The sequence below is a fragment of the Pelodiscus sinensis genome, chromosome 1 (genome assembly GCF_052426305.1).
Source record: "Pelodiscus sinensis isolate ZL-2025 chromosome 1, ASM5242630v1, whole genome shotgun sequence".
In the NCBI taxonomy this organism is placed as follows: domain Eukaryota; kingdom Metazoa; phylum Chordata; order Testudines; family Trionychidae; genus Pelodiscus; species Pelodiscus sinensis.
Genome location: NC_143052.1, coordinates 17,550,229 through 17,575,822, shown reverse-complemented (window position 1 = coordinate 17,575,822; position 25,594 = coordinate 17,550,229).

Here is a 25,594-nt window from a genome sequence, read left to right as displayed (position 1 = left end):
AAGCTCCGTCTACACCATCCCTGACAGATGTCTATCTAACCTGTTCTTAAATATCTCCAGAGAGGGAGATTCCACCACCTCCCTTGGCAATTTATTCCAATATTTGACCACCCTGACAGTTAGGAATTTTTTCCTAATGTCCAATCTAAACCTCCCCTGCTGTACTTTAAGCCCATTACTCCTTGTCCTGTCCTCAGAAACCAAGAGGAACAAATCTTCTCCTTCCTCCTTGTGACACCCTTTTAGATATTTGAAAATCGCTATCATGTCCCCCCTTAATCTTCTTTTTTCCAAACTAAACAAGCCCAGTTCATGAAGCCTGGCTTCATAGGTCATGTTCTCTAAACCTTTAATCATTCTTGTCGCTCTTCTCTGTACCCTTTCCAATTCTCCAAATCTTTCTTGAAATGTGGCGCCCAGAACTGGACACAGTACTCCAGCTGAGGCCTAACTAGTGCAGAGTAGAGCGGCAGAATGACTTCACGAGTTTTGCTTACAACACACCTGTTGATACAACCTAGAATCATATTTGCTTTTTTTGCAACAGCATCACACTGTTGACTCATATTCAACTTGTGGTCCACTATGACCCCTAGATCCCTTTCCGCCATGCTCCTTCCTAGACAGTCGCTTCCCATCTTGTATGTATGGAACTGATTGTTCCTTCCAAAGTGGAGCACTTTGCATTTCTCTTTATTAAACCTCATCCTGTTTACCTCTGACCATTTCTCTAACTTGCTAAGGTCATTTTGAATTATGTCCCTATCCTCCAAACAAGTTGCAACCCCACCCAGTTTGGTATCATCTGCAAACTTAATAAGCGTACTCTCTATCCCAATATCTACATCATTGATGAAGATATTGAACAGTACGGGTCCCAAAACAGACCCTTGCGGAACTCCACTTGTTAACCCTTTCCAGCAGGATTTAGCACCATTAACAACAACTCTCTGACTATGGTTATCCAGCCAATTATGCACCCACCTTATCATGGCCCTATCTAAGTTATATTTGCCTAGTTTATCAATAAGAATATCATGCGAGACCATATCAAATGCCTTACTAAAGTCTAGGTATATGACATCCACCGCTTCTCCCTTAACCAAAAGGCTCGTTATCCTATCAAAGAAAGCTATCAGATTAGTTTGGCATGACTTGTTCTTCACAAACCCATGCTGGCTATTCCCTATCACTTTATTACCTTCCAAGTGTTTGCATATGATTTCCTTAATTACCTGCTCCATTATCTTCCCTGGGACAGACGTTAAACTGACCGGGCTGTAGTTTCCTGGGTTGTTCTTATTCCCCTTTTTATAGATGGGCACAATACAACCCTTTTCCAGTCTTCTGGAATCTCCCCTGTCTGCCATGATTTTTCAAAGATCATAGCTAAAGGCTCAGATACCTCCTCTATCAGCTCCTTGAGTATCCTGGGATGCATTTCATCAGGACCTGGTGACTTGCTGACATCTAACTTTCCTAAGTGATTTTTAACTTGTTCTTTGTGTATCCTATCTTCTAAACTTACCCTCTCTCTGCTTGTATTCACTACGTTAGGCACACCTCCAGACTTCTCGGTGAAGACCGAAACAAAGAAGTCATTGAGCATCTCCGCCATTTCCAAGTTTCCTGTTACTGCTTCTCCCTCCTCACTAACCAGTGGGCCTACCCTGTCCTTGGTCTTCCTCTTGCTTCTAATGTATTTATAAAAGGTCTTCTTGTTTCCCTTTATGCCTGTAGCTAGTTTGATCTCATTTTGTGCCTTTGCCTTTCTAATCTTGCCCCTGCATTCCCGTGTTGCTTGCCTATATTCATCCTTTGTTATTTGTCCTAGTTTCCATTTTTTATATGACTCCTTTTTTATTTTGAGATCATGCAAGATCTCCTTGTTAAGCCAAGCTGGTCTTTTGCCATATTTTCTATCTTTCCTACACAGCGGAATTGTTTGCTTTTGGGCCCTTAACAACGTCCCTTTGAAATACTTCCAACTCTCCTCAGTTAGCTTCTAAGAGTATGTCTAGACTACATGGCTCCGTCAACAGAGCCATGTAGATGAATTTACTCGGCAAAGGGAAATGCTTCATTTACATCAAAATGGCCGCCACAGCTGTTTGTCAGCACAGCGCGGCAGTCTAGATGGGGATCTGCCAACCCCAGAACCCTTTGTCAGCAGATCCTTTATGCCTTGTGAAATATGCCTTACAATTATTTAAATCGCTGCTTCATTTCCCTTTGCTGAGTAAACTCATCTACATGGCTCTGTCAATGGACCCATGTAGTCTAGACACACCCTAAGGTGCTACATCACCACTTTTTGCTTTTTAAGCTTTTTCTTGAAATTAATGGAATTTTTAGCTAGTCTATAGTATACAGCCTAATATGAGCTCTAAGTCACTGGCACAAGAGGGGACAGAAGAAGTTCAGGCTGGAGTTTATGGCCAATGTTTTCAATAGGCTAATGATATTGGATGACTCCACTTTTGTGTGTCCAAGCTTAGGGTACGTCTACACTTGCTCCCTACTTCGAGCTAGGGATGCAAATGTAGGCGACTGAAATTGCTAATGAAGCGGGGATTTTTTGAGGAGTAATGTTAGTTTGAACAAAGGGGTTTGGTTCAAACTAACGCGTCCCAGCATGCACTTCCTGGTTCGAATCAGCTGTTGAGTGGAGTAACGTGCTGGCGATATCATGCTAATAAAGCGCAGGATATTTAAATCCCCTCTTCATTAGCAATTTCAGTCACCTACATTTGCATCCCTAGTTCGAACTAGGAAGCAAGTGTAGACGTACCCTTAGATATTAAAGGATTTTTTTTCTGGAAAGGATGCCCAGAGTTTTCTGAAAATCAAATGCCTTTAATATCTGTCTAAACCAGTAGACACTTTGAAAACCTTTGCCAGACTCCATGTCTAAATCCGTGTCTAATTCTTTCACTGAATTGTGTGTCTTTTGTCTGGTTAAGCCAGACGTTTCTCATTAACATCCATCCTGCATGTGCAGATTTTCTAGGAAGTCGTTGAACAGAAAATCTCCCCAGCCTCTTCAGAAAGTTTAGCTGAGATGGAGAAAGGGCCACATGTGAGTTTTTTACATCAAGAGTGATAAAACATATGTAACCCTTCTGCCGGGTAGGCCTGGCAGTAACCATGGCTGGGTTCCACATCTTGGGGTCCATCTCACACAGAACCGACTCGAGCCCCCACCCAGTAATCTGGGATATTCACACACTCCTGGGTGCCTCTGAGAGGCAATGCTTCCCCACTCGCAAGCACTGAGTCTGAGTGTAGGAAAGAAACATTTAATGAGACAGAGAGAGAAGTCATACGGCATTAACTTGCAGAAAACACCACAGAGTTCATAACACAAACATGAGCTAAGCCCCCCACCCCAGCCAAGAATCACCTGAAGTCCAGAGTCCGACATCCCAAAAGTCTCTGTCCCTGGTCCGTGCCATGCAGAGTCCCAAAGTTCACCCTCAGGGTTTCACCTCACAACCTGGATAGAAATGGGGGTGGGAAGATAGATAGGGGGCATCTTACGGCGCTCCGCCAACTGCCTCGTCCCATGCCACCAGATGCTCCGCTGGTTGCCTGCCTCCACTCCGTGCCACGCCACTGGTCACCACACCGCACCACACTGCTGGTCGCCACCCCTCACCTGCTGCCGCTCCACGCCACACCACTGGTCGTCGCTCCTCACCTGCCACCACTCCATGCCACGCCACTAGCCGCTGCTCCTCGCTTGCCGCCGCTTCACTGGCTGCAATGGGTCTGGCTCTCAGCCAAACCAGTGATTTCAGCTCTCAGTGATTTCAACTCTTTAGCCACCAGCTGGACTGGCAAAGGAATCCAGCTTCCACTAGACTAGCAAAAGAAAAGACTCCTCAGGGACTGTATCTAGACTGGCCAGTTTTTCTGGAAAATCAGACGCTTTTCCGGAAAAACTTGCCAGCTGTCTACACTGGCCACTTGAATTTCCGCAAAAGCACTGACTTCCTACTGTAAGAAATCAGTGCTTCTTGTGGAAATACTATTCTGCTCTCGTTCAGGCAAAAGTCCCTTTTGCGCAAAGCTTTTCCGCAAAAGGGCCAGTGTAGACAGCTCAGATTTGTTTTCTGTAAAAAAGCCCCGATCGCAAAAATGGCGATCGGGGCTTTTTTGCGGAAAAGCGTGTCTAGATTGGCACGGACGCTTTTCCGCAAAAAGTGCTTTTGCGAAAAAGCATCCATGCCAATCTAGACGCTCTGTTCCAAAAATGCTTTTAACGGAAAACTTTTCCATTGAAAGCATTTCTGGAAAATCATGCCAATCTAGATGCAGCCAGGGAGTCTGCTTTAGGTCTGTCCTTAAAACAAAGAGGGAGAAAAGGGTAGGTTGGGCCATTCTTACAGGTGCAGGCTGACTCAAGCCCTTTGACCTTTTCTCCAAGCTCTGTTCACTCAACTCTGGAAGGGGGGAGGCTTGTTCCTCCGAGATCTCTTACCATGTTGGTGGTGTCTCTCCTGCAAGCACTGGTGGCATGTTTTACAGTTCCCATATATAGGGGTAGCATGATTAGTGACCCCCCACAACAGTCCCAAATTATTTACAATTCTCCACATTCCATTCCAACACTGACCCTCCATCAGCCCTGGCTGAATGGGATTTACATAGCCACACCTCGTATTCTCTCCTGAGCTGTATTTACATATCAACGGTTAATTACCTTGCAAAGCTAAACTATTGTAGCAGGCACACCCACCCCTCCTTTTAGCTGGCTGATAGCAAGCAGCAGTTCAGCCCCTGCTTATACACAAAAAGGTTAATCTTGCCTCCATAGTGCCTGTACAATGACTTCAAAAGCCTAAAATAAATAAATAAGCAAGACGCAAACACAGTTCCAGCCTGGATGACACAAAGAGGAATTGCCCGTTTAAAAATTCAGCAGACACTTTCTGAGTCTTGGTTGCAGTTTTCTAGAAACTCTTTGATCAAGTCACATCCACTTGAAGCACATGATGACACAGATGGAGATACCAGAGCACAGTTTCTGCATTTGAAATTTCCCCATCTTCAAAGTGTTTTTCAGTTTTATCATCAGTCTAGAGAAAACCCTGTGGCATGTGAACATTTTTTTAAAATTCATTATTGTTATTTTATATATTTTTTTCTTAGGCTTTCAGCGAGGATACTAATATATTCATAGCTTCCAAGATACATTTCTAGCACTTTGCAGACAATATCTGGTATTGCCTCTGGTTAAGCCATCATTAAAAAAGAAAAAGCTTATTTTTCAGTAGGAGGGAAAATGCATGTAAATACTGTAACAAAAGACCTCTGCACAGCTGTCTTCAACCTGCATGTACCTGCACAACTCATACAGAGAACTGAGAGTTGAATTAGCATCATATTAAGCCACCCCCATCGAGGCCTGTCAGGTCAGAATATAATTCACTTTCCGCTGCTCATTATTCTAAACAGATAATTATGGAGAGAGGAGAAAGGGTGAATGGACAGTACTAGAGCTTTGTGTGAGAACACAAGGGCTTCTCTGGAAAGCTGAATGATTAGTGGCGAGAGATTGCCGTGTATAAGGGATGCAGAGAACACTGCAAGAAAGTAGGTGGGACAAATTTATCTCTACTGTATCTCTGGAGAAATCAGTGGAATTATGTCATGACTATATTTGACCCCTCATCATTAGAAGTATGGTATTTCTGATCCCTTCATGTATCTGATCTCTTATTCCCAGTATCAGGCGAATTAGAATTGTATGTTCCAGGACCTGGAAAGTGAAAAGAGTTGAAAAATATTTTCTACACTATCTAGTACTCTCTGTTAACATACAATGAAGTACTGTGTTCAGTCTATGAGGGTGCATTTGCAGTAATATGTAAGGGTACATCTACACTAGCTCCCTAGTTCAAACTAGGGAGGCGAATGAGGGCGACCGAAATTGCAAATGAAGCACGGGATTTAAATATCCTGCACTTCATTAGCATGTTCCCGGCCAGTCGCCATTTTGGAAACTGACTAGCCCGGAATAATTGCCCATGTCTACACGCGGCAGAGAAGTGCGAGTCCAAGATAAACCCCTTAGTTCGAATTAACAGTTAAACCTCATGGAATGCGCTTCATTTGACATTTTGGTCACCCTCATTAGCCTCCCTAGTTCGAACTAAGGGGCTAGTGTAGACGTACCCCAACATGTTATAGCTGGGCCAATCTAGAGCCTGACTCAGAGCCCCTTGAAGTCAATGGAAGGATTCATAAGGTCCCTGGCTTGCAGCCTTATTGAAGTCAATGGATTTGACCAGGTGTATCTGAGAGCAAAAGCTGGCCCATTATCTACTGAGTGTATTACAGAATACCAGCTGCTGCTATTTTAGCACAAGTGCTGTGTTATTTTTCTCTTAAAGCTCCATCTTTTGCAGTTATGAAAATCTCAGCTTTTTTATTTTATTTTAAGTAAGTTTCTAGCCATCACAGTCGTGAAGGAAAGCTAAAAAACATGAACCTTTCCCTTTGCATGGCCTCAGGATCAGCTCTGACAAACAGAAAATGCTGCAGCAGAAATTCTACTGGCTTGGCTTCCTTTGTGTTGCAGAACAGCCAGACAAACAGTGACAGTTTGCTTGTCTAGCCCCTTGAACAATGGGGGGGCAGAGCATGCTCAACATGGTTCAAATAGAAGGAGGCCATCAGATGGTGAAGGGAAGACTTTGAGCTGGGAATAGGCTTTGCCCAGACTCATTCAGAGAACCAACAATCTGGCTGACGTTTGAACGTGACTTTATGGGAACAATAAGCTCAAATTGGATTGCACATTAGCATATGCTTTGTAGATGAGCTAATGGTTCCCAGTGGCATGATAATAGTGGATGGAAATAGATTTCATTTGGTAGGAAGATGCCAAAAAAGCAATTTCACAGCCAGCCCCAGAACGTGACTGCCAGCTCTGTCTGTTAATACTGTCTGGCTGTCTCTGAGCACACCCTCTCACAAACACAGTGGTTGCTGCAAGGGGACCACCCATCCTCCATCATCTAGCAGTGCCTTTAGGAGCATAATGGGGTGCACTACATACTCCCCTAAGTCAACCCTTCCATCCTGCTGTTAGGGAAAAAGAAGGACCTAGGTTCCCTCACCATCCACCAGGGAAGGTGAGGTATAGCTGCTGATATGGGGGAGTAAGGACTTTTGAGATTCCTGAAGAAAGAGGATCAGGACCATGGGACCCAGAGTTGGGAGCTAAAGGCCTGATGTAGGGTCTTTGGTTGTTAGACACAACGTGACCCTGGAAGTTGGGCGTCGTTAGGGAGGACTATTAAGTGGTCTGAGTGAATGGCTGAATCGCACAAAGAGGCAGACCACTTATGCACTGCAGCAGATGAGGAAAGCCCACTATGCCATGCCCAGCCACAAGGAGGCATGCCAGTGGTGAGAGCACTTTTCTACACCAGCCCTGGCCCACGTACTCCACAGCCTCTCCCTGCATTCACCAGCTAGGGGAGATCTGCCCACCTCAAGAACCAAAAGAGACATATGCCGTAAATGGGCCCCAGGAAGGGAGCTATCCCACTGCACAGCCAGAGACCATGGTACAGGCCATCCACTACAGTACACTGCCAGTAGTGTCTGCGAAACAGACAACCTGCCACAAGTGCAGTTTGGAGATCTCCAACAAGCAAGAGTTTTTCTGAATGGTAACAAGCAGCTACCAGACACCCACGGCTGCTAGCTCCGACTGCTCCGCTTCCCACACCCTCCACACAGGCTCCCACTCCATCCCACACCATCCAGCTCCACTTACTGCCTCCCCATTGGCTGACTGTTTAGGAGCTGAGAGCCAACCACCTATGGGGAGGCAGTCATCAGAGCTGGGTGGTGTAGCAGAGAAGCCCCTTACTCTGTTGCCATGGTGCAGGGTTGGGTAGGCCACATTTGAGCCTCACTGCAACCGGTCTCATGGGCTGTTGCTGGTAGACCCAGGCTCTGCTCCCTGAGATTTCAGAAGGTAAATGTGAGTATGTGGGGCAGGGTTCCAATGCACATTCTCACAACTCAGACATGAGACTTGAAGTGTCTGGCTGCTGCTGGATGAGAACAGTTACCAGACAGGGAGGCCAAAAGCTGCACAAAGAAGTCTCATGAAGAAACACTAGGGAGGGAGTGCTATGATGTATTGGGTGGGTGGGCAGGGGAGATGAAGAGTAATGGATTTGTGGGGGGCATAGTATTTTACAGGTCACTGATTGAGACAGAAAAATTTGGAGGGAGCTCCTTATTGGCAAAACTTTGGTGACTAAACCTCTGGGCTATGTCTACACTCGCGGCTTCTTGCATGAGAAATATGCAAAAAAGGCTAAGCATGGAATATCGCCAAGCCTCATTTGCATAGCTAATGAGCTGCCATTTTTGCAAAGGAGGCTCTTGCGCCAGAAGGAGCTATCTACACTGCCTCTTCTTGCTCAAGAAAACCCCTCTTGTGCAATGCCATTATTCCTGAAAATAATCGGCATAGCGGCATTGAGCAAGCGGGTTTTTCTTGCACAAGAAGGGGCAGTGTAGACAGGTCCTTCTGGCACAAGAGCCTCTTTTGAAAAAATGGCAGCTCATTAGGTATGGAAATGAGCCTCATTTGCATATTTCTCGCGCAAGAAGCCGTAAATGTAGATATAGCCCTGGGGTCCCGTTCTTACAGTTCTCACACGGACATGATTCCCACCAAGATCGGTCAGAGTTTTGCCTGTAGGACTAAAGCAGGATCAGGCTCCATAATGTTTCTGAACAATTAATAGATGTGTCATTAAAAATCAATCGCTAGCTTCTAAATTAAATCCTCCCCCGAGACACTTCACTTCAAGCGTAACAAAATGATTTCTACAGCATGGCTCATCATAGAGTGTAAAGTGCGCAGCAGGTGATCAGGCAAACTAGAGATTTTGTGCTTGCTTGCCTGAGGAGTACGTTAATGATTAATGTCATAGATCCAAAGTGCCCTAATCGTGGATCAGGATCTAATTGTGCTAGGTGCTGTACAAACAGAACACAAAAAGAAAGTGCCTGGCTGGTAGCATAAAGCACAAGACAACAGATGGGTACAAACACACATGCATAAAATGTCCAAAAGAGCTACTGGATGATCTAGTCTATTCCTTGGCAGATCAGGATAGTTCTCTTCCGCATGTTTTCCAGTGCTTTGTTCACTTCAGATTTTGTCGGATGAGATGAGCAAACACCTGTGATAACTCTGCTGTGAAATTTGCTGTGCACGGTGGCATGTGGCAGACCTCCAAGTAATTAATATCACAGTGCTGCAGAACAATCATCCAATCTGCTGAATCTACACCCCTGGCATGAGGAGGTATTCCATACCCACTGCGATGGTCTGAGCTGGGCTACATGGCCACTCTGTACAGCCCAGAGAGAAGAGGAGCTTGGAAAGAGGGAGGGCCACTGGAGAAACTTACAATTGCGCAGATCTAGCAGCCACAAGCTCCTTCCTAGTGTGTGTGCAGGAATCAAAGCTCTGAAACTGCAGCATTAGTTCACTTTGGCTTCCTCCCATGGCTACTACTAGGAGACCCTGACATTTCACAAAAACTCAGTTTCTACACAGGAACTGAGAGGTTCAGTGCCTTGCGTCCCGTAAATTCCTCAAGGCCCACAACTATCCACACTAAGGAAAATTTCAGAGTTCCCTGCTCCCTGCCTATGGGTTTCTTCCTTGGACAGGGAGACCTGATGTTTGCTGTTAATTAGACTGAAGGGAATTCAGTGGTATTTGTAGACCAGACACTGGGCCAAATTCTGCCATAATTACACCTCTGGGGAAACTGCTGACCTACATGGAGTGAGGATGTAAGCAATAAATTGGACAGGAAAATATGGAACAAAATCAGTCAAAATTCTTCTCTTCTTTTATGCCTTTGTATAATCCACTGAAAAGTCCATTTTTGTATGTACTGAATCCTCATCCCTACACTAATAGAGAGGAGCAAAAAAGATAGGTAAATGTTGATAATGTGCAGAATGCCTCAGTTTTACACACACACAGAAAATGACAGTTTCCTGGGCTCAGGACTACACATCAGGGTCAATTTCATACTTGATGCACTGAAACTTGCACAATTTGTCTTGGGCCTCATTAAAGCAAAATGCAAACTCACAGATCCATGGGAATGATGGGTCTTTCATGCTGTGCTAATTGTGAAACACTTAATAGTACACTGCTGGAAATCTATAACATCTCCTAAGAGTGAAGCCTTCCATAATGGACTGAGCCTTGCCAGTTGTATCAACTAATGAAGTGATTGAGTGAAAAGGAATGGGATAAAAGAACCGGATATTCATGTATTTGTATTCTTTGGAATTTCTATTTTCACAATTCTCTGACAAGAACCTGTTCACTTCTACTGGATGCTCAGATACAGCAGTGATGGGCAGCAGTATAAAACTCTAATAATATTGGACAATCTGGGCTAAATCCTGTATCCCCAGTCCCTTGGATGTAAATGTTAATCACAGCTACGCACTCTGACTGGGCTGCAGTAAAGGAATCCTAGAGCTAAGCTGCTCTCCCCTTGGAGACATGGTGTGTGACTCCACCTCTCCCACAGACAACTCTGAGGTCTCTGCTGGGAAGTAGGGCCATCCCAGAAAGCTGCCAATTTGGGAGATACTAATGGGAAATGTATGCCACATTGGTACTGAGAGCATTAATGGGAGCTTCAGAACTCAATTAACCTATCTGTTGGCCCCTGGAAGGGGATTAAGAAGGTCAGTTAGCAGGGCCATATGTAGTCAGGGTTCCTTAAAAGAACAGATGAAATTCAGTGAGACTGAAATTCCTGAATGCTAAGGGCTTGACTTCATGGAAAGTGCTACAGCAGTGCACTAGTGCAGCTGTGTCCCATAGCGTATTAGTGAAGATGATATTACAGAGACAAGACAGCTTCTCCCACTGGCAATCAACCTCTCCGAGAAGCGGTAGTTATGTCAATGAGGCTACACCTAGACTGCAAGCCTCTTTCGAAAAAGAGCAGCTAGACTGCAACCAGTACTTTCGAAAAAGCTAGCTGCTTTTTCGAAAGAGAGCACCCAGGCAGTCTGGATGCTCTCTTTCGAAAATACACTGTTTGCATTACATAGCACCTTTTTTCGAAAGAGCACTTTCGAAAAAAAGGCGTTATTCCTCGTAAAATGAGGTTTTCCATGGTCAAAAAAACTGCCACATTTTTTCGATTTACTTTTGAAAGCGTGGCAGCAGTATAGACGCAGAGGAAGTTTTTTTAAAAAAAGGCCACTTTTTTTCAAAAAAAAAACCCTGTAGTCTAGACACACCCTGAGAGAACTGCTCCCATCGACGTTACACTCTCTCCATAGGGGTTAAATTGGTATAACTATGTCTAGGGTATGTCTACACTACAAAGTTAGTGCGAATTAACGGAGTGCTTAGTTCGAACTAACGGAGTGCTTAGTTCGAACTAGGTAATCCTCATTCCACGAGGATTAAGCCTAGTTCGAATTTACTAGTTCGAATTAAGGGCTGTGTAGACCCTTAATTCGAACTAGTGGGAGGCTAGCCCTCCCCAGGTTTCCCTGGTGGCCACTCTGGCCAACACCAGGGAAACTTGTCTGCCCCCCTCCCGGCCCCGGATCCCTTAAAGGGGCATGGGCTGGCTACGGTGCCCATGCCAGGTGCAAGCCTGCCGGCACCCAGCCAGCAGACCCTGCACCTGATACGGATCGAGCCATCCACCCGATGCCCCCCAGCCTCCCCCTCTTCCTGGGACCAGGCTGGCGGCTCCCGGGAGCTTGCCCGGGACCGCAAGAGGCGGGCACCCGCCTGGGCTAGTGCAGACATCGTGGACCTCGTCCACGATCTCCGCACTAGGCACAGGAAAGTGGCCGGCTAGGGCAGGAGAGCTGCCAGCCTGGCCACCCAGGAGCAGGTGTGCATGAAAATCAAGGGGGTCCACTGAGACCCCCGACCCTGAGCCCTGAGCTTACAATGGCCGTCCTGGGTCAGACCAAAGGTCCATCTAGCCCAGTAGCCTGTCTGCCGACAGCGGCCAACCCTAGGGACCCTGGAGGGGATGGACCGAAGACAGTGACCAAGCCATTTGTCTCGTGCCATCCCTCTCCAGACTTCCACAAACTTGGGCAGGGACACCACTCCTACCCCCTGGCTAATACCACTCCATGGACCCAACCTCCATGACTTGATCTCACTTCCCTTTAAACTCTGTTCCAGTTCTAGCCTTCACAGCCTCCTGCAGCAAGGAGTTCCACAGGTTGACTCTTTGCTTTGTGAAGAACAACTTTCTGTTACTAGTTTGAAGCCTGCTACCCATTCCTTTCCTTTGGTGTCCTCTAGTCCTTCTTCATGGGAACTAATGAAGAACTTTTCTGTATGCACCCTCTCCACCCAACTCCTGCTTTTAGAGACCTCTATCCTGTCCCCCCTCCGTCTCCTCTTTTCTAAGATGAGAAGTCCCAGTCTCTTTAGCCTCTCTTCATATGGGACCTGTTCCCAACCCCTGATCATTTTAGTTGCCCTCCCCTCTCCCAGCCTCTCTATTCCCCTCTCCCACCTCCTTTTCCCAATCTCCCCCAGTTTTGTTCAATAAAGACAGATTCCATTTTTAACACAATTGTCCTGTATTTTGTACATCAAGAAACGGGGCTAGGGAAGGGTAAGTGGAAGGAAGTGAGGGAGGAATGGGCTACGAGCCCCTGATGGGGAGGACTGGGCTGGCTCTGCGGGCTTCTGGGGGTGGAAACTCTCCTGCAGCCCCCCAATTGCCCCTTCTCCCCAGATGGCAGCCTGCGGCAAGTGCAGCCGGGCTGATGGCCGAGTGCTGTGATGTGCCCAGTGTGGGTATTCCGGGCACTCCAAGCCAGGACTGCTTTGCAAGCGGGGCACCCCTGAGAACTGTCTGTCCAGGGTGGGGGTCGGGACCCTTTAAGCACAGCCCTCGGCTAGCCTGAGACAGCATCTCCACGCTCTAAGTCCTCCTCTGATGCCCTGCCGGCACTGCTTCCGGCCATCCTTAAGCCCGGTTCAGGGTCCACTTAATGTGGACATGCTAGTTCGAATTAGCAAAACGCTAATTCAAACTAGTTTTTTAGTCTAGATCCGTTAGTTCGAATTAGCTTAGTTCGAATTAACTAATTCGAACTAAGTTAGTTCGAATTAGCGCTGTAGTGTAGACATACCCCCGGTCAGTGGAGTGAATTTTTCACACCCCTGAATACTGCTATAAGGCTGTAGTGCAGATCTGGCCTAAGTATCAGGAAAGACAATGAAAGGGTTAAAACTCAAGCCTGGGAAAGATGTAAGAGATTTAAGTTTTCACCTTTGGTTTGAGAATTGGGATTTGTTAGAGAACCCCAGGGATGAATCCTGTGAGTCATGACCCTGAAAGAGGAGTGAGTAGGAGTGTTCATTTTTAAGACCTTGTTTTACGCACAAGATCATAGAATACTAGAACTGAAAGGGCCTTGAGAGGTCATCAAGTCCAATCCCCTGCCCTTAAAGCAGGACCAGGCACCGTCTAGATCATCACTTATAGATGTCTATCTAAACTGCTATTAAATAACTCCAGGGATGGAGATTGCACAGCCTCCCTAGGCAATTTATTCCAGTGCTTAATCACCCTGACAGAAAGTTTTTCCTACTGCCAACCTAAACCTCCCTTGCTACAATTTAAGCCCATTGCTTCTTGTCCTATCATGAGAGATAAAGGAGAATAATTTTTCTCCTTCCTCCTTGTAACAGCTTTTTCAGCACTCAAAAGATGTTATCATGTCCCCTTTCAGGCTTCTCTTTTCCAAATTAAACAAACCCAATTCTTTCAGTCTTCCCTCATAGGTCATATTTTCTAGACCTTTAATCATTGTTGTTGCTCTTCCCTGGACCCTCTCCAGTTTCTCCACATCCTTCCTGAAATGTGGTGCCCAGAACTGGACACAATACTCCAGCTGAGGCCTAATCAGCTCAGAGAAGAGCAGAACAATTACTTCTTGCATGTTCCTTAAAACACTTCTGTTGATGCATCCCAAAATGATTTTTTTTTTTTTTTTTTTTTTTGCAACAGGGTCGTACCGTTGACTCACATTTAGCTTGTGGTCCACTGTGACCCCTAGATTCCTTTCTGCAGTACTCCTTCCTAGATAGTCTCTTCCCATTTTGTTTGTGTGAAATAGATTGTTCCTTCCTAAGGCTACGTCTACACGGCGGAGCTATTTTGGGATACCTATGGTCTCAAAAGCTGTTTGATGTCCCTGTGAACCTCATTGCATGAGGATTAAGGAATGTCTCAGAATAACACTTTACAGCCGGTCCCCGAGTTGCAAACGGGTGACTTACGACCGTTCGCAGTTATGACCAAAGCTGTCATAAATGGTGGACCCCGAGTTCTGAGTGCAATCCATGCTTACGAACAGCGCAGTCACGTGTAACTCTATGGGGTCCAAACAAACCGAGCTTGGTCCATAACTGCTTCGTAAGTCAGGAAGAGGTTGTATTTTGAAAAATTGCATAGCTTATTCCATAACGCAAATTGCATAGCTTATTTCAAGTTAAGGGTGCTGTGTAGACACCTTTAAGTGAAGTAAGTGATTTACCTGATTTAACTATATATGTATAGCTGAAGTGGTACAACCTTCTTAAGGTAGATGCAAGTGTAGTGGTATAAAAGTGATTATACTGATATTGTGTATTTCTGTATTAGAAGGGGAATTTGTCATATAAGGGATACTTATACTTGTATATCTGCATCACAAGAGGCAAGTTGTATCAACAATACTCTTTCAATACTTTCACATCTTTAACAAAAATAGTTATACTGGCACAATAAGTGTGATGATATATAATGACACACAACAGGAAAGAACTAAATACCCTTCTAACCAGTTATTTAAACAGCCAATGTGTCCTCCATCCTTAGCTGTGTTTTTTCAGAAAGTAATTCTTTCTTTATTTTCCTAAGTAGTGGAAAAATAAAGTAAGAAACCCCATAGAAGCACGTAATGAGCCAGTTTCACCACTGGTGAAAGCAAGCTCAATTTCATCAAAGATAGTGATGTTGGAGGTAGGTTGGACTAGTATTTAAAGTATTTTCTCTGAATCTATGTTTTCCAGTCACTGTTCTAAGTATGGGGGAGAAAAACCCTCTGGTTCTACAAGATAGAAATTTCTGCTCTGAAGAGTTAACTCTGCTTCCATACCAGCCAATAGCTGTTTCATATACCATGTGCTGAAAATAACACGAGAACTCCATGTTTCTAAGACTAATTAGAGTGTTTATTAAGAAAACTATTTACAGAGCTTCTGAAATTGCAATAAATATCCTAGCTATGCGCACACAAACTCACTTCCTAACTATAGCTTTGTTACATAAAGCCTTTCACTAATATTTGAATTAAATTTGGTTATAAGTGTTCATTAAATCTATAGTATTTAATATTCTGGGCTTGTTAGGCGTGGGTAGTTTGCTGATTACCGGAGATTTAGCTGATATTTAGTTAGTTGGGTATTCATTGTGGTAAAAAGCTATAAATTGATATTCTTTCTAGTTTTAAATAGAAATAAGGCTATGTCTACACAGCAGCGATATTTCAGAATAACTGATATTATTTCAGAATTACACAGTGGCTACGTCTAGACTGACCCCTATTACGAAATAGCCATGCTAATTTCCAACTCTGGAATAGGGAAATCCACGGGGGACTTAAATATCCCCCGCGGGATTTAAATAAATATGTCCGCCGCTTTTTTTCCAGCTTGGGGAAATGCCGGAAAAAAGAGTCTAGACTGGCTCGATCCTCCGGAATAAAGCCCTTTTCCGGAGGATCTCTTATTCCTACTTTCAAGAAGCAATGGGCTTAAACTGCAGCAAGGGAGGTTTAGGTTGGACATTAGGAAAAAGTTCCTAACTGTCAGGGTGGTCAAACACTGGAATAAATTGCCCAGCGAGGTTGTAGAATCTCCATCTCTGGAGATATTTAAGAGTAGGTTAGATAAATGTCTATCAGGGGTGGTCTAGACAGTATTTGGTCCTGCCTTGAGGGCAGGGGACTGGACTCGATGATCTCTCGAGGTCCCTTCCAGTCCCAGTATTCTATGATTCTATGATTCTATGAAAGGATTGTGTACTGCATGAAAATATATGATTTTGGTACCATAAATAAAACAGTGGGGGTGTGTCTAGACTACAGGAATTTTTTGAAAAAAGTGGCCTTTTTTGAAAAATCTTTACCTGCGTCTAAATTGCAGTTGCGTTCTTTTTAAAGTAAATCAAAAGAACGCAGCAGTTTTTTCGACTGATGAAAACCTCATTTTACGAGGAATAACATCTTTTTTCGAAAGTGCTCTTTCAAAAAAAGGTACTATTTAATGCAAACTGTGCTTTTTCAAGAGAAAGCATCCAGACTGACTGGGTACTCTCTTTCGGAAAAGTGGCTTGCTTTTTCAAAAGTACTGGTAGTAATCTAGATGCTCTTTTTCGAAGTATCTTTTGAAAAAGTCTCTTTCGAAAGAGGCTTGCAGTCTAGACGTAGCCTTTGTGTAAGGTTCCTTAAGATTTGTCACACACTTTTCATACTGCTACTTTTTGTCTTTCATTTCACAGTCCCTTATTTCCTTGAAATGTAGGCAATCATTGCCCTCAGTAGAAATGAGGATGTTTCTCTATTGTCAAGGAGCCAGACATTTCTGAAATAATCCTCTTTCACTAGAATTTTGTACCAAGATAAAAAAGGAAACTTAGGGTTGGAGAAAACATTAATAAAAAATGTTTGTTTTAACTGTGGATCCTGGTAGAAAGAAAAGATTGAAAACAAAGCAAGATCTCCATAAATCATTTCCCTCCTTCAGAAGTCACAGCTTCTATTATTTGTTAATCCAAATACAGTGAAGCAAAAAAGGGACGTAAAATTCATGAAGAAGCAATTTGACAAAGGCATTTAGACCTGTTTCATGGCCTTGACAACGAGATGGATAGAGGTATCTGCTAGATATCATGAAAGGGTTGGTTTTGGAATAGAAATCTTATTCCAGCTCAGGCTTGTTTTTAAAGCCAGTTACAAAATGTGCATTTGTAGGTAGATTTAGGCTGCTGATATGAGTCAAACCTCCCCGCAAATGTGTTCCCAAGACCTACATAACAAGAAGCCTCTGATCCTTATTTCCAGTGGGGAACCTAAAGGTTAAAAGAGGTTATTACTAATATTATTACCCAATTTTGGCCTGAATATGTACTGGACTTTCTGGATTTGGTTGTTTGCATTAGATGGAGAAATTGGTGACAAAGTCAGGACCTATTTTTTGAGTGTACAAAGAATATACAAAGTCCCGTTTCCCTGAACCTAGTAGGAATCAAACCTGAAAATGATTCCTTGAGCACAGTTTCAAGCCTCTTTCCAGCCACCATTCTGCCCAAAAAATTCTCTCTTGACTTTCTCCCAGGTCCATGCTCCTAGTACTCCTCTTGGTGTGTCCTGACATTCTGTTTCTCTCTGCCTACTTTCTGGGTGCTTCTTGCTGATACATACACACAGCTGCAATCAAATCAATTCCCAGCTCCTACATGTGCATTCAGTCTACTCTTTGGACAGCAGATGAAACAATGGAAGCCATCACTAACCAAATGGGTATTTAATTGTTCCCTCAATCAGCCTGGGAGACTGTTAGCATGCAGTGACCTCACCTTTAATGAGGTTTGTGACTGGCCAGGGGTCAAAAGCATGCTTCTGGGAACCACTCAACTTCCAGCTTTACAGGTGTTAAAGGATAGAAGACTGGTAACAATTACTCAGTACATAGTTTCTGCTTTCATCTTCCTGGACTGAGCTCCAAGCTATGGACCCTATTTTGCTCGCACTTTTACCATTGTCACCCCACGGACTTCAGTGGAGTTACTCCAGGTTTACATTGGGATGACTGGCAGAAGAATCATACTCTGCTGTAGTGGGGCTATAACCCACTATAGTAGAGAGAGGGTAAAAAACAGACCACAGGAAGCATGCACAAACCAGGCCAAACATGGTGAGGAGCTGTCAACCAATCAGGGCCGGACCCTATAAAAGACTGCAGCACTGAGGGAAGCTCACTTGCCCTGAGCAGCAAGGGAGATGGATCTGGGTCCAGTAGGAGAGGGAACCAACAGCCCTTGGAGAGAGCTGTGATGGACAGGCTCAGAGGAGCTGAAGAAAAGTCCAGCCTGATACTGGCCAGGCTGTAAACTTTGATAAAAGGACAAAGAAGGTGCAAGCATCACTCAAAAGTGATCCAGGGAGCATGAGCAGTAGAGGGGAGAGAAGGAAAGCAGGAGTTGGCTGCCTCCAGAGGGTTCCTGAGTTGGGGCCCAGAGTAGTAGATGGGCTGGGTCCTGCCCCCCACCCCTTGCACCACAACGGAGCATGGCTAATGTAGATTGCAGCTTGGCCCTTAAGTGAATGGTTAGACCTTTGCTACAGTCAGCTATGGAGGCAGGTGCCAGGACTGAGGAGTGCTGATACCTGGAAAGGGGGGAACAGAATGGTGGGCAATGCCTGAAGAAAACTCTGCGGTCAAGGCAGCGGCATGGGTCCAGATACTGAAGGTGGAGACAAGAGAGCGGAGTGATGACAGGTGGTGAGGCACCAACCAGAAGGCGGCTCTCTCTGTGGACAGAGCCAATTCCCAGACTGACCAGCAGGAGGCGCCACAGTGATGAATCCAACCCGATATACCCACATTTTCACTTAATTGCACAAAGCTAAAGAACTCTTCTTACGGGAGTAATTTATGTTTGATGGGCCAATTTCTGCTCTCAATTTCATCCAGGCAAACATTTGTGACTTCTTAGGGAATGCACACAGTATAGCCAAGATCAGCATTTGCCCTTCTTAATAAATGAAGCAGAATGAAGGGGTGAAGGTACGATGCTATAAGAGACTAGACTGCAGATGGAGCCATGGGATGGGCTGTGTACAGCTTTGAAAGCAAGGGCAAGAAGCTCAGACCTGATGTTTGGAGTGGAAGGAGGGACCCAACCCTCCCAAATCTTAGTGCTCTTCAGAGAGTCTGTTTCTTACTTTCCTTGACCAAATCAATTAAGGGGGCAGTAAATGTTCCTTCATCAGCACAGCAAATCATATTCACTACTGACTCTCTTTCACTGTAAGCTTTCAATCCATTGCAATGTACTGGTTGCATAGCTATCCTGCCATGGGGTTTCCTTCCATCTTAAGGGACCACATTCACTCTATCACCTCGAAAGGTCCCTTCCAAAAAACTTGCATCTTGTCCTTCTTCTCTGGGATCAAAAACAATACCAAATCACCTATATCAAAAGACATTTCTTCAGCATGCCTGTCATACCAAGCTCTTTGAGACACCTGACTCCTTTCAAGGTTCTGATGCACTAAGTCCACCATAGCTTTTGAATTCTCTTTAAAACAAATGACTTATTCCCCTCAAGGCTGGTCTTGCTCTTTTTTACTACCTTCCTACTAGACTCAGATTAAATGTAGGCATCCCTTCACCTGTGTCCTTTAAAGATCAAAAGGGGCAAATCCCGTACGTCTACACAGCAGTGTTATTTTGGAATAATTGACATTATTTCAAAATAACAAAGCGTATGTCTACACAGCAAGCCATGATTTTGAAATAATGTTGAGATGGAGGACTTCTTACTCTGACTCTTTAACCCTGATTTCACGAGGAGTAAGGGAAATCAAAGGAAGAGTGTACTTGCTGCTGTGTAGACAACTCCAAAAGCCAAAATAAGCCGTTTCAACTTCAGCTACGCAATTGACGTAGCAGAAGTTGCATATCTTAATTTTACTTTTGCCCTGCTGTGTGACACAGCCTTAGGGTACAAACAAAGGAGCAACACATCCTAGTCATTCTCTCGGTTGGTAGCATAATCTCAGTATAGACTTCAATGTCCCATTGAATCTTTCTATCAGACTGTTAGTTTCAGGATGACGTAGGCCTCAATCCACACAACTCTTATAACATGTTGAAAACTACAGTCATGAAATTTTCACTAAGGTCTGGAAAGATTTCCCTGGGAAAACCTATTCTGATAAAAATGGTGATTAGGGCAGTACCCACAGGCTTAGCTTTTATATGATAAAACTGTGTCTCCGGGGTGCTCAGTGGCAGAATCCTCCAAAACCAATATATATTTCTTTCCATTCCTGGAATGTTTGCAGAGGTTCCCTACAGTATTAGACACTCTGAGAAATATTTCCTCATTGATGGGCAATGGCTGCAAAGTCAGGGTCCCTTTAATCTCTTATGCTGCTGACATAAGGCAACACTCAGTAATTTTTTACTCTCACACATTAGAAAATCTGTTTAAGCCTATCACAGCTTCCCTCCACTCCTATGTGTCCAGCAAAGGGGCAGTCATGAACCACCTGCAGCAACTCTGTTCTTTAAGTTTCAAGAACACACATCTGATGGCAAAAATTACCAATGTACTTCTTTTTCCCCTATAGTACAACAAACCTCTTTTTAGGAAAAAAAAAAAAAAAAGCCCTTTCCTTCCCCAGCCGGGGTGTCATTCTGAGCCGCACTCCTCTTCTCCAGGGAAGGATCAGTCTATTAAGCCTCAGAAAATTCCTCTTGAGTTGCATTCCAGTTAAAAACAGACTCTGGAAAAAAATTCCATCTCCAAGTCACTCCTTTGAGGACTGTGATGGGGTGCAGTCACAGAAGACCCTTGGGATTGTTTCCCGGTGTGCTGATCATGCCACTGGCTCTCTGGGGCTCTCCAGCACCTTGTCTTGCTGGGCCGCATCCTCTGGTCTCTGCCCAGACAAGGCACAGAGTTGGGGTAACTGCCTCCTCCCCCTCCACCCAGCAGAGCAATGCAAACACTGAACCACTTCAGCCCTGGGAGGATGCAGTTCTAGGCACAGAACCCAGGAAACCAATACACCAAGGCTACGTCTAGACTGGCATGAATTTCCGAAAATACTTTTAACGGAAAAGTTTTCCGTTAAAAGCATTTTTGGAAAAGCACATCTAGATTGGCAGGATGCTTTTCCGCAAAAGCACTTTTTGCGGAAAAGCGTCCGTGGCCAATCTAGACGCGCTTTTCCGCAAAAAAGCCCCGATTGCCATTTTCGCAATCGGGGCTTTTTTGTGGAAAACACTACTGTGCTGTTTACACTGGCCCTTTTGGGCAAAAGTCTTTCAGAAAAAGACTTTTGCCCAAACGGGAGCAGCATAGTATTTCCAGAAAAGCACTGATGATCTTACATGAGATTGTCAGTGCTTTTGCGGAAATTCAAGCGGCTAGTGTAGACAGATGATTTTGCAGAAAAACTTGCCAGTCTAGACACAGCCCAAATGCCCAGGAAATCAAAACCCCAAATAAATCCATCTTTCTCTGTGTAAAAGTTTTGCACAAGGAAAGCTTATAAGGATGTTCACCCTCTATATCAATGAAAGAGAGAGATGCACAATGGTTGCTGCCCCCAGGTAGCAATTATTTACACTGGGCCTGATAGTAAACAGAGTGTTTTTACTAAGTACAAATAGCAGGATTTAGGTTGTTGTAAGTGAAAACAGAAAGATCAAAGTAATTTTACTAAATTTAAAATGAATAGAAAATGCATAGCTAGTTCTAATCCACTAAAACTTATTGAAAGCAGATTCTTACCCTAAAGATCTGTTCTTATTTCAGACATAACCTTCAAGTCAGAGCCACACTCTTTTACTCTGACTTGGGTCTTTAGATCTCTTTATATCCTTTTAAAGCATGCCAAGCTATTTCTCAGGCCAACTGAAGACAAAGGGCTGATAGCTTCCCATAGAATAGACTTGAATAGACTTTCCCCAGGGTGGGAATCTTTTGTTTTACATCCCGCCCCCCCCCCCCTCCTGTTTCATGGAAAAACACCAGGTTCAAAATGTATCCAAGTACTAAGTAGTATTGTCACATGCTTTCTTAGTAGCAACCACTTCCTGGATTTACTGAACTTACAAGGCTATATTTACAAGGTAAGTTGATCACCAAGTTTTTAAGGCTTTTTGAAGGGGGTGGGAAGGTGCCAGTAATGGCTCTCATTAACACGTTTAAAACTATAAAGTCTCATATTTCATAGTTTTAACTTCACATATGAGAATGATTTGTACTGAAACAGGATACACTAATCCAGCGGATTGTAACATTAAAATTGGCAGGGCTGGGTTAATGATGTATTTTGTCCAAAGCATCTCTGAGATATGCATATTTAAATTCTTAAGCCAATTTTCATAAAGCACAGGGATGGGAACCATCACAACTCTCCCTTGAGATTTCTGCCATATGGTTGGACAACATCCAGTGTGGATACAGCATGTTTCGAAGTTCATTTGGGCTTTGGTTACCCAGCCACCCAGTATCACCAAACTCTGTGTTGTCATTCATAGAAGTTTTTCCAGAGTTCTGGGTTCCTGTCCTCTGATTGCCTGAAAATATGTTGGAAAATATCAGTGCCCCTAGAATGCAGATAACAATGTCTTTTAATGTATAAGTGTTTGGTATTTAGCCAGCAATACCATGAGGTGGTGTGCCTCAGTTTCCCCTTTCACACAGCAATGAAGGTTTATTATGCCTTTGCTGCTATATCCAGCTTTAAGCCAGTGTACAGTTATTAGTTTAGAATCTGCATACTTATCGGATTCTTTGGCTTCTGTCCTCACCATGCACAAAAGCTTTTTCCAAAAATTATATGTCACACACTTTCAAGGGAGTTACCATCCATATGAGTTCCTTTGTGCTGATTCATAAGTGATGAAGAAAAAGACATACGGTTATCGGCAAACCAATGATAGAGTGGTGTTTCCAAGTATGCGTCACATGTCACGCCCTCTGTTCAAACCATTTGGGTTGGGCAGTATTTCTTCCCCATTTCAAAACCTTGGTGCACCAAAGTGTGTGTTCAGCTACAGAGTTTTCCTTTTTCATCAGTAAAGGCAGATAAAATGCTTCTTTGAGGCTTTGGGAAGGAATGGGCTTCCAATGGAAAGGTACCTCTCTCCAATGTTGAGGCATTCCCCATCTCTTCCCTCAGGTGGTCTATCAGCATACTTACATGTGCTTACACACTCTCAAGATTTCTACCTTTTTGTCTTAAAGATGACATTACCTTTGTCAGGTGCTGTCAATACAGTGTCTAACACTAATGTGTTTTGAATCAGTGGGGTTTCCACTGATCCACCAGGTTCTGCTCCCAAAAGGCTAAATACAAAGTCACACTCTACTGGGAGTCCAGACTCATCGCTTCCCCTTGAAACTTGAGTAACAGCTGAGCAGCTTGGGTTTACAGATACAGAGCTAGTACCCATTACCCCGCTAGTTCGAACTAGGAGGGTAGTGTAGACATACCCCCAAGGTGATAATTCTGGGGCTGAAATTTCTGTAGTCCGGAGGGACATACTTAAGGAGCAAGATCTCCTCCTTGGGAACTTGACTGAATTAGAATTGGATGGTGGCCATAAAGATGTCCTTCCACCTTTGGCCAGGGTACAGGTGCAGACAGAGCATAAACAAATTGAGTTAACTGTTGCTGCTATGCCAGAGAATTTTGCACCATTTATTTTGGGAAATGACCTTTTGAAGTGGCCATATCTATCCCAGGGATTGTTAGCAGAAAGAAAGAATTAAAGCGTAAGAGGAAAATAGATTTTTAATGCTCTAGATTCCTATATCTCCCTTAAAATCCTCAAATTCAGGCACCTTCACTTCTTCTTCCCAAGGTTCCTGCTCAAAACTTATGAAGAAAGTTATCAGCTCCTGAAGTTGGGCTTTTTTTATAGGATATTCCCTCTCCAGATATAACTGTTCAGGATCTGTTCTCACAAGACCATCATGTAACTCATGATCGCTCATTGTGTCTATTCTTTAATCTTTAAAACTCTTAATATCAAGTTTAAACTTTTAACAGTGCTGAAATTATGATTTACAAACTTAATTGACCTGTTGTATGTGAATCCTGCCTTCTACACCAGCAACAAGTTGTCCTGCAGTGACTCAACAGCATGTACCAACCTCAGGACTGACTTAAGGAAACAAAGCACAAACCCCAAATAGATTAGGAGTCTATACTTAGATTTTACCAACCAATTATCAAGTGTAAACAACTTAGGCACCTATAACATCCTTGACATTGAGTCATGGGCAGTCCTCCAATCTGTCTCACCAAACAAGTAAGCTTACATTTGTGATAGATGGTCCCTTGCACCAAGAATCCCACCAATATTCTGGTTATACCCAGTCCTAAAGGACTAGTCAATTACTCCAGTTGTTAGTTAGTTGTACTTTATCTCTCACACCAAAGACGCTTGTTGTCAATCCTGTAATAAACTGTGTTGTTTTAATTGGCCTGTATTCAGGTTCAGACCTAAATTTCTTTTGGGAATAAATGGGGGGAAATTATTATATTTTGTACCAGTTTTTATAATTAAATAAAAGCAGAGTTAAGATTACAGAAGAAACCTTTAAGGTTATCATATGGAATGACACTCTAGTGGGCTATACCATAAGAGCTCAATTTGCACCATCTCATTCATAGTTTGAGCTGTGTGTTAATTATTTATTCAAATGATTACAACAGCTGTGGCCTTCAGAATGCGTTGCTCAGTAGTTAACTTAAAAAGGGAAGCACAAAAGGACAGGAATATGATGCAGATGAAATAAATGCTAATATAAAAAAAAGTGGCGCGGGGGGGGGGGGGAGAAACAGCCCTGGAATGTAGGCCTGGCTTGATGTGAGTAATTGGACCTCGATGAGGCCTCATTTCTTCGGAGACAAGATTAAAAGAGTAAATGGATCAGCAGGCTGGAAACAGAAGTCTGTACTAGCTAAGATAAGGAGGAACACCCAGGAAACCATTTACAATGGACAAGATAACAATGGATAAGACAAGCCTGGAACGTATGATGAGTTAAAGAGCAAGTCATGCACGGACAGCTCTTCACTGTACAGGGATTGGTTCTTCTAAAGTGACCAACCAGTCCCCAGATATGGGATGCAATGTGCAGTAAATGCCATGTACGGCATAAATGTATGTAAACAAGGGTATGTCTTCACTACAAAGTTAATTCGAATTAACGGATGTTAGTTCGAATTAACTTTGATAGGCGCTACACTAGTGCTCCGCTACTTCGAACTTAATTCGAACTAGCGGAGTGCTTAGTTCGAACTAGGTAAACCTCATTCCACGAGGACTAAGCCTAGTCCGAACTTACTAGTTCGAATTAAGGGGTGTGTAGCCCCTTAATTCGAACTAGTGGGAGGCTAGTCCTCCCCAGGTTTCCCTGGTGGCCACTCTGGCCAACACCAGAGAAACTCGTCTGCCCCCCTCCCGGCCCTGGACCCCTTAAAGGGGCACGCGCTGGCTACGGTGCCCGTGCCAGGTGCAAGCCTGCCAGCACCCAGCCAGCAGACCCTGCACCTGGCACGGCTCGGGCCAGCCACCCAATGCCCCCCAGCCCTCCCCCTCTTCCCGGGACCAGGCTGGCGGCTCCCGGGAGCTTGCCCGGGACCGCAAGAGGCGGGCACCCGCTCCGTCCAATGCAGACATCGTGGACCTCATCCACGACCTCCGCACTAGGCACAGGAA